Source organism: Nycticebus coucang, chromosome 6 (genome assembly GCF_027406575.1).
Source record: "Nycticebus coucang isolate mNycCou1 chromosome 6, mNycCou1.pri, whole genome shotgun sequence".
Taxonomy (NCBI): Eukaryota; Metazoa; Chordata; class Mammalia; order Primates; family Lorisidae; genus Nycticebus; species Nycticebus coucang.
This window is the reverse complement of record NC_069785.1, coordinates 136,160,305-136,170,176: the sequence shown is the minus strand read 5'-3', so window position 1 is coordinate 136,170,176 and position 9,872 is coordinate 136,160,305. Positions and strand designations below refer to the sequence as shown.

Sequence of the window (9,872 nt, the reverse complement as noted above, 5' to 3'; positions counted from 1 at the left end):
ACCAAAGTCCTATTTAATTTTTCATCTAGATCTTTATCACAACCCATCGCTGAAGTTAGAGCCCCAGTAAGTTCTATTTGAAACCAACATTATGGACTTTGCATACAAAAGGAAAGTTGTGAGGCTGAGTGTGGACTTGTGCTTACCTGGAAAGACTTTATCTAAAACAGCCCAAAGCCCGTGAGAACAGCTGCTGCGTAGAGTACGTCAGGCACTCAGACCACAACCGCAGCCCAGGAACGTCAGGACGAGCAGTGCGTGTGAAGCCACTCGCAGCCACTTGCCCTCAGAGTGAGCAAACTCCACATTTCAATTTTCCCATCTGTCAAGAGGAACAGCAACACCTGATCTCTCCACCCTGGTGCGGTGGTTAAATGTGAGATTCAGATAAGTTCATTGTCTCAGTCTGCTTGGTCTGCTGTAGCAAAATACAGCCATTAATATTAGCTTCAAATAACATGTTAGAGCCTGCTGCAATGTCCTGAGGGTTTTTTTATCCTTGAGGATCATAAAATTATAAGGAAAATCACAGATGTGCCCTAAACTCCTGAACCACCCTTGCTTTAGACACAAGGAAACAGATAACCCTGTCCATGAATTCCACCTTCACTTCTAATAAGTAGTGCCCCTGGATAAGTTATTTAATCTCTCTGAAGCTCATTTCTTCATTTGTAAAAGAGAGACAATAATGGTAACACCTACTTCATCCGTGTTGTGAGAAAGCTTAAATCCGATAATAGATGTTATATGTGTGTGCTAGTCCATGTAACCACAGAATAAGAGCTGGATAAATATTTTTAGTTCCAAACACCACTGCATGTTACACACTTCCGTTATGTTTTGTTATTATTAATCAGAGTTGGGAGATGCACTCGAGTCTCCTGACATCTGGTAGTCTTCACAGTAAGCAAGCATTCTAATGTGGCAGAGCCAATTAAAAGAACAATTTCTTTCATAAAGATAAATCTTACTAGTCTTTTTCCAGCTGTGTTTGTTGCATCTAAATAGTCAAGTTGAGTGCGAGGGAAAACTAGTTTCTGGAAATACCTATTAGAAGGCCAATAAGTGGACGAGGACTCAGGTTTCAAAGCTCTGCAGGTTTTAGCTGAGCCTTCGTGTTCAAGTGCCTGCTTTTTGTGAAAGCCAAGGCAGGCACTATGAAGTCTCATTTGAAGCCAGAGGTAAAACTTCCCTGCAAAACCATCACCGGCTGTGTTTTTCTGCAGATAGCTCAGCCGTGGCGGGCACCTTTTCCCACACAGTATTTAATTTCGTTCTATTTCTTAACGTTTGGAATTGCTTCTTCACTGCATAAATCAGAGCACAGATGCCCACTCAGAACCGGCAGAGTGCAAAGCCGAGTTTCTGCTAGAGGGAGGCTGGATGTTTACCTTCTATCCAAGCTTTCAGCTTAGCGGGGAAAAAAAGTGAGTGCGTTCACCCAGATGGGTTACTGATGCTCTCTCGGCAAGCGTGGGCTCCAGGCCAGAAATCAACCATATGTACAGACGGCAGCCCCGGCTGGGGTTGGAGGACTGGGCTGATAACAGGACAGAAACCCATCAGAGACACCCACCCCCTTACCTCTGGGCCACATCAAAATTACCTGCCAGAGAGACTCTGCTCCAGCCAGCACCTTGTCAGCTTGTTTTGTAATGGAAAACAGCTGCTTCCCTGGCGAGGCGGAGGTGGGAGGAGCGGAGGAGATGGGAAGAGCACCATTCATAACTTTTCTGCTCCCGCAGAAGTGGAAGTCGCCCTGGCAGGACAAGATCGGGAAATGCTGGGGACCCCGTGGGAATGATTTCATCCCCCTCTGAGGACGACAGGAAATCAGCGCTACTGAATTTAAATCAAAGATGACTGTTGATGTTCAAGAATAGATTTAGGGTAGGATCTGAACTCTGCTCAGCAGCGTCTTAGGGACAGCAGAGGCAACGTGGCTCCATTTTGATCAGGCAGTTTGGGCAGGAAGGCGTTTCTCCCTGGTTCCTCTGCATTTGTTACCACAATCTAGTGCCCAGAACAATGCCCATCACAGGGCAGGTGCTGGACAAATACTTGTTGAATAAATGATTGGTGAAATTCATGACCCACATTTTCTAGGGCTGGACAGAGTGGGCTTTCAGGTCGAACGGGTCAGGGTTGGACTCGGTGTTCTGCCATTCATTCGCTCTGCAGTCTTTGAAAAGTTCCTTAATAGATTCGAATGTTAGTTCATGTATCTGCGAAATGGAACTTGAACAGCTACCTTATGTAACTTTAAAGATCACTAAATTAAAAGTGATGTGTTCTTAAGTATCTGTCATAACTTAGAAGCTGAGTAAATGACAAAAGTAACCAGGGACTGCAAGGTCATTAGATCACACAAGGACTATTAATGTCTACAAATCATGTCCAGGTCCAGCAGGAAAGGATAGAGTAATATCACTAATACTGGGAAAGGTTCATTGCAGGAGTAGCCTTGTTGATGGTGGTCAGTGCAGAGAGTTCTTGTACGTTTCAGCAACATCTCAGTCATGCACGTCTGGAAGAGGTGTCACCAGAGCCCTTTCACAGAAGAGCTCACCAAGAGACAGTGAGATGGAGAGCCGTGGCTTCACCAGCAAAAACCAGAGAGAAAGGTCATTTGGAAAGGCAGGAGCCATTCATCCAATGGTCCTTGCAGGTCCTATAGAGGGGCACTTCACTGTTTAAATTGGAGCTGATTTTCTTTCTCTGAATAAGAAAATATTAGGGAGGCTGAACTATCAGTTGGTATTCACTCACACATTCTAAGGATATAACTTCTGCAAAGGTTGTATATAACCTGTTGGATATAGCCTTTGTGAAAATAGTAGGCCAGGCTGCCAGAACATGTGTAGGGATTAAAGATGGGTGAAGGGCCTGCTTCTACCTTCATGGTGCTTCAGTGTAGTTGTTAGGTACATTGACACATACACACATTTTAAAAAAAGGAATAAGAAAATATTCTCACTGCACAAACACACAAGCAGGTGCACACACACAGAGAGAAAAAAAGAGTTTAATTCCAGAATAGGAAAGGAATTTAAGATTATTCAAATCAATGTCTTCGGAATTTAAGTATGCATATTATACTTATAATAGAAACTAGAAGCTGTATAATAAGGAACAATCATAAAACAAGGAAAGGTCTTAGAAATTAGAATTGCCTTATATATACAATCTCTCTTTCTCTCTCTCTCTCTCACACACACACAAACTAAAACTTGCCAATGTCCTGTTTGGACAGAATATTTATATTCAGATGATGTGTAACTATGAAAGCAGAATTGCAGCCCTTCTATGTCATCTCAGATAGCCTGTCACCTCTCCTTGGATGTTCCAAATCCCCACCTGCAGTTCTTCTGATGGGTCTCGAGCTTGATAGGAAACATCTCCCAGTGGCCGGGAGTGATGAGATTACTAAGGAAAGGCTCCAGGGGGAAGGGATTCTGCTGAGCCTACAGGAAGTCCACCTTCTGATGGGAGAAAGGACCCTGAGAAGTGAATCATCACTCTGTCCCCTAAGCCTCTATATTTGTGTACTCAGTACGGTGTTGACACTAGTCAATCAGCATTGACAGTCCCACATGAGACAAAAACACAAATACATTCAAGGAGGAGTGGATTCCGTAAGTTCCCACCTCTCGGACACAATGTAGGGATCTATGGTGCCCCTCCTGGCAGACTGACTCAACTGCAAATCAGACTTTACCTTACCAATGCAAACGATGTCACCTAACTGTATGTATTCTTATATTAATACAATTTTTTAATTTTTAAAAGGTTTTTATTTTTGTGAAGGACAACAGGTAGATAGTGCGTTTCTGTCTGTGTGGTCTTAGGTTCCTCTGAAGCCCCTTTTGACATGACAATACATTCAGTTCTGTCTTCCTCTCAAATCTGTCACGTTCGTGGGGAGGACGCTGTGGCTTGAAAAAGCTTCTCTGGATGGTTCTGATTCACAGCTCTGTGCCCCAGAGTGGTGACATGTAGGGGTGAAAAGGCACGTGAACCCACAGTCACAGGGGCTCCCTGATCCCCCCCTGCACAGATCTTATGGGAAAGCACGTCTGGAAATGAATGAATCTAGAATGAGAACTTAAGTCTCGGTAAAAGAATTATCATTTACCAAGAAACAACTCTTTCCTCTGCCAATGCCACTTAAGATGTGTCTCTGCTATAAGCAACACTGCCTTCTCAACCTTCCAGCTGTGCTGAGGCTAAAGATCCCATCACTCCTCTTCCAGGCTAACCATCTCGTCCTGTTTAATAAAGGGTGCTCTCTTCGGCAGCACACATACTAACATTGGAACGATACAGGGAAGATTAGCGTGACCCCTATTCAATAAAGGGAGTAATACTGTAAACTCTCCTTCTGCTGTGAGCATCAATGTCACTGTAATACACAAGTCATCTAAGACAGTGAGGTGTCCAAGTGTAAAAACTGTGATTCCATTTAACTTGTCTTTGAATATAGCCTCACGACGACATTACACAGTGAGTATTGTAGCATCTATATTGTATAGTCACACCCAATGTCATGTTCACAATACACTTCTGATAGTCTGGAAAGCATTCTGTAATTTTCTTAATACCCGGTTTCCCCGAAAATAAGACAGTGTCTTATTTTAAGGTGTGCTCCCAAAGATGCGCTAGGTCTTATTTTCAGGGGACGCCTTAGCTTTCCTGTAAGTAGGTCTTATTTTTGGAGGATGTCTTATTTTCGGGGAAACAGGGTACTTGCCTGATTCTTGGATTTGGTAACAGGATTTACAAGAGATGCATTCTGTGTCCAGTCACTTCTCTCCTGTTCGAACTTGTCCATTGCCTTCTCCCTAACGTGAACCTGACTGCCAGGAAACTGTTGGTTGTGAAACATGTCTCAATACTGTGTTACTCACGTGGGGTGCAGCTCTGCCCCGGGGTCTGGCAGGGCTCTCCCTGGTGAGGTCAATAGGTTGCCAAATTGCATGGCTGGCTCCTTCCCTCCTTCCAAAGAAAACAGAGAGGCAATTCCAAGGAAGCCTTTCCCTTGTTGGTTTTTCAGCTTCCCATTTCATTTCTATCATAAATAGCATCAATTGTCTGATGTGCAGCTGACAGGGTAGTTAGTCTCCCATGCACCATTTAGTTCAGCTGATTCAGCAAAATATTTGACCATGAAGGTGCATGCCTGTATGTGCCCGAGTTTTCACGCTAGCTAGAAAATGTCTTTCCGCCTCTAGATTTAAGATAAAGAAGATTAAGAACACAGTTTCTACGTTGTGTTTCATTTCCGCTTCTTCAAGCTGCCTTTAGCAGATACTAAGTAAATTGACCTTTGGAAAACTCACCGGTATCCAGGGGTCCCAGAGAGTAGTTAGCTCCTAATTGTAAAATCAGGTGCTACAGAACATAAGGTCAAAGAAAAATCAGAAATCAGGACTTTACACAGTAAGTGGTGTATGGTAAAATAATGAACAAAAGAATTGTTTATTCACTTATGAATTGTTCATTCTGACTCTTCTCTTGATAATATTATCAAAGAAAATCAAATGCTTTGTTTAAATTTTTGCCATGCTTACATTTCACCATCATCAAAAGATTGCCTCTGATCATTTTAGTTTCCTTGGCTCTGCCTAAACTCACTGTCTCCCCAGTAAAGCCATTCAAGTCATGAGTTCTTCTTTTTGGTAGAGACAGGGTAGGCAGTGGTACGATCACAGCTCACTCCAACCTAGAATTCCTAGGCTAAGGGATCTTCCCACCTCAGCCTCCAGAGTAGCTAGGGCTACAGGCGTCCAGCACCACGCCAAGCTAATTTGTTTTTGTTTTTGTAGAGACAGAGTCTCCCTATGTTACCCAGGCTGGTCCGGCACTCCTGGCCTCAAATAATCCTCCCACCTCAGCCTCCCCCAGTGCTGGGATTATAGGCATAAGTCACTGAATCTAGCCTGAAAATTCTTTTTAAGGCAAATGTTCCCAACACAAATAAATGATAAGTGTTTGAGATATGAATATAATAATTACCTTGATCTGATCACTACACATATATGGAAATATAGCTACGTACCCCTATATACATATATATGTACAATTATATGCTCATTGATAAAGAAATATTTTTTCCAGAAAATGGAAAAAATGGAATATATACTCAAGTATAATAGAGAACTTTATGCTGATGGATGGGGATTTGGATGTTTTACTAATGTGAATATTAGTTATCAGGAAAAAAGGACTCATTAAAACGTTCTAAGCTTTTTTACCCCAACGAGCTGATTCCTGCTATTATACACATTTCCCTGTGACACCTACATATGTTTTTTAAACTCATTAATATCAAATCCAAAGGAAAAACAGACATCATTGTTGGTATGCGAAGCTCCCCCCTAATTTTTATATTATGATGTAAATTACAAGGATCTCCGAGCAGAGGTTTCAAATGTTTTATATTCATGAATCAAGATATCACAGAACTACCTTTGCTGCATATTATGTGTAAAATTTATTTTTAATGTACCAATTTCTAGTTTCCCAATAAAATGAAATCTTACACTGAAAAAGTAAATCCAGGAACTTACAATTATGTGTCTTGGCTGGCTGAGCATTTTTATCAGTCCGTAATGGTAGGGTTTTGGCAATAATTTTGGTATTGTCGAGCTGGCATATTTTAGTACATTACATTACATTTCATTGTTACATTTCAGGTCAACATAATCAACAACACTGTTTTTTCTTATATCAGCATTGAAAGCCTAAAATGGGATGAATACCATAAGTTGATAGGTACCATGTACCAGCCAATGTACATTTCTGTAATTTTTTAGCATCCTTATGGAGTTGTAGACTTACTTACACTTATAGATGAAGAAAATGAGGTTTGGAGAGATTAGGTAAATGTACCTCCCAAAAATATATATATAAGTATAGTGAGTAGAGGTTTGGGGAACCAGCTCGGCTGTGTATGACTTTTTAGGTTGGGATAATGTCTCTGCTGTCCTCCATTGCGTGAGCTGAGCTGGCTTTTTTAAAAGAGAAAAATGGAAACAAGACCAGTAGATAGGATTTGCGCAGAGTACCCCAGAGGGCTCTATGTTTCCAGTAGTTTTCCTGGAAAGTTGAAGGAAATGTATCATTTGAACTGCAGGACGTCCCACTGTCTCAACCCTTGTCCTTCCTGCCACCCCCTGGTGTCTTATGCCTTGAGGCTCCTGTGCTAACCCATCCTCTGACCAGCTGGGTTTGGGAGGTGGGAGACAACCCCACTTTACAAACCCCGAGGAGGCTGTCGGCCAGCATATGCTTCCTCGTACATGTTCTTTCAAAGGCTATAATAAAATTCCAAGATGAATGATCATCTTAGCAGTGTTGAAGTATGCAAATATGGTTTCCCTTTTAAAACCTACACTTGGAGTTTAATGGAGTTCAAAGTAAAGGTTAAACAATTTCATCAAGTTTACAAGTTAATCAAGTTTACATCCAGGATAAGACCGGTGGCATCACCAACACATTGAATTAAGAAGTCTTTTAAAAATTCAACTTTATAAAGACATCAGTTTTCCAAGTTATGTTAAAAGTCACAGGAATCCTTCTAAATAACATTTCACCTTGCAAAAGATGTTCAACTAAAAACCTGGTAGAGAATGGCCAAGCCTGGTAGAGAATGGCCAAGCACAGAAGCTCTAAGCAGAGGGAGGGAAGGCAGGTCTCCTCGTGAAAAAATGAGCCACAGACATCACTCATTCAAAGTAAAAATGCAGAAGCTCTCATCCAGGCATCGCGGGGAAAGTGCCATTATAAGTAAAGAAAACATAAAATCGTAAATTATCAGCACAAATTTTACCATTCATCTTCACATTGTACAATACCACTTTAAACTTGCACGCAGAATCACCGAATCACTGCAGTTACACAATTTGTACTCCACAGCTCACATGGGCATGTATGTTTTGTTCCTACCCGCAGCAGTGTAAATGCACAGAATTAACTCAACTCTGGATCTCCCTCCTCAGTCCGTGAACTTCCTACCAGCTTTACCTTGGGCTTCCTGATGAGTAAGAAAGACTGGAAGAAAAAGGAAGTGCGACTGTACTTTCCTTTCATGTGTTCTACAAGCCCACACTCACCCAGCAAAGTAACATGAGGACGTGGGGGGTGTCCGGGCACTCGTGTCTTTGAAGGCCACTGCCTTCTTTCTGGGTTCAAGGCAAGTTCTGTTTTAAACAGAAAATGTGATCTTACATCTAGAAAACCCCAAAGACTCTGCAAAGAGAGTCCCAGAATTGAAAAATAATAAACTCAGCAGAGTCTCAGGACACAAAATCAATGCACACAAGTGAATAGCATTCCTATACACCAACAATAATCAAAGCTGAGAACCAAACCAAAATCGTCTTAACCAGTGCTTCTCAACCTTCCTAATGCCACGGCCCTTTAATACAGTTCCTGTGGGTCGAGACCCACAGGTTGAGAACCGCTGGCCTTAACTGAAGATGGGATGAATCTGGGCAGAGGTCACACGACGGTCTTAGCCCAAGATGGGATTATAGAATTAACAGAACCTCTAAAAGTTCTGTGCTTCTGTTCAGAAGGGAGATGCTGGTACTTTTTGAGACAGGAGTCTGCCAGCCTCCCCATTTGCTAGCAAATTAATAAGCTCTATCCTTCCCCTGAAAGAAAGAAAGAGGGGGGTGTGTAAGGGAGAGAAGGAGAGAGGGAGGAGGCGAGAGAGAAAGGGAGGGAGGCAGGGAGAGAGGGAAGAAAAAAGAAAAAGAAAAGGAGGAAAGGAGAGGAAAGTTTGGCTTCTTGTTCATGCCCACACTTGTCCGTTCGTGCCCACGCTTGTCCGTTTGTGCCCACACTTGTCCGTTCGTGCCCACGCTTAGTCATAGACAGATAGGACTCGCTTATCTTCTAGCTGCTCTGGGCCTCTCTGAACTCCCAGGCCCTCTGGGTCCCTGGGACATGAGCAGCAGGGACGGGCAGACCTCACGTTGTGTGGACTTCCTCTGCTCACACACAGACTTTTGTCTCATTGGGCTTCAATTACAAAACACAGGTTCAAAGACAAAATTAGAAATCCTCTAAAACAGCAATAGCAGAGCATTAAACCAAACGTGGGAGCCTTCTAAGAACGGGGCCCATTGTGACCTGTGACGTTGGCTGCGCACTTACTGTTGTGACCCCAGCATGGGACTAAATCTTTCTGTCTGTTTCTGCTTCTAAAGATTACGAAAATAATTTCACCGGTCCTATTTTATAAATTTGCTGCAACAAACAAGCTTATTGATGTTGAAAGTGCTTGAAATGGTGTCTGGGATATAGCTCAACACAATGAATAGCTGTTATTGTTATTTTAGCATCATCATTATAAAGATATTTTTGACAAGGTAGAGTTTTAAAGATATGTCCTTAAATTGGTGTTCAAGAACGATCCTTGAATTGTATAATATTTACCATATTTGTCCTCAAATTGACACAGATGATGAATTAGGTTGGAATCTAGTTTTCTCTGCATGATCATGATGGACAGTTCCAGCCAGCTAATGAATGGACGGTTGCAGGCTGCTGTCCTGCGCATTACAAGACATTTAGCCGCATCCTTGGCCTCTATCTATGAAAAGATAGCAGCAGTTAGCGGGGCGTTGTGGCGGGCGCCTGGAGTCCCAGCTACTCGGGAGGCTGAGGCAAGAGAATCGCTTAAGCCCAGGAGTTGGAGGTTGCTGTGAGCTGTGTGAGGCCATGACACTCTACCAAGGGCCATAAAGTGAGACTCTGTCTCTACAAAAAAAAAGAAAGAAAGAAAAGATAGCAGCAGTTACGACAACCCAGAAATGTTTTTGTCCACTGTCAAATGCTGCATCTCTTCAAGACCCTTAAAGCTG

The 9,872-nt window shown here is 42.5% G+C and overlaps 1 long non-coding RNA gene and 1 pseudogene across 1 annotated transcript; one reads left to right on the top strand and one right to left on the bottom strand.

Moving 5' to 3' along the window:
* Window positions 1-1,618: 1,618 nt before the first annotated feature.
* Window positions 1,619-9,650, bottom strand: LOC128587176 (uncharacterized). Its single transcript, XR_008380544.1, has 3 exons — window positions 9,445-9,650; window positions 7,948-8,052; window positions 1,619-1,759 (listed from the first exon to the last, which is right to left on the bottom strand). It is a non-coding gene; the product is annotated as an uncharacterized LOC128587176 (long non-coding RNA).
* LOC128589443 (uncharacterized) lies at window positions 4,283-4,378 on the top strand (annotated as a pseudogene).
* Window positions 9,651-9,872: the final 222 nt, after the last annotated feature.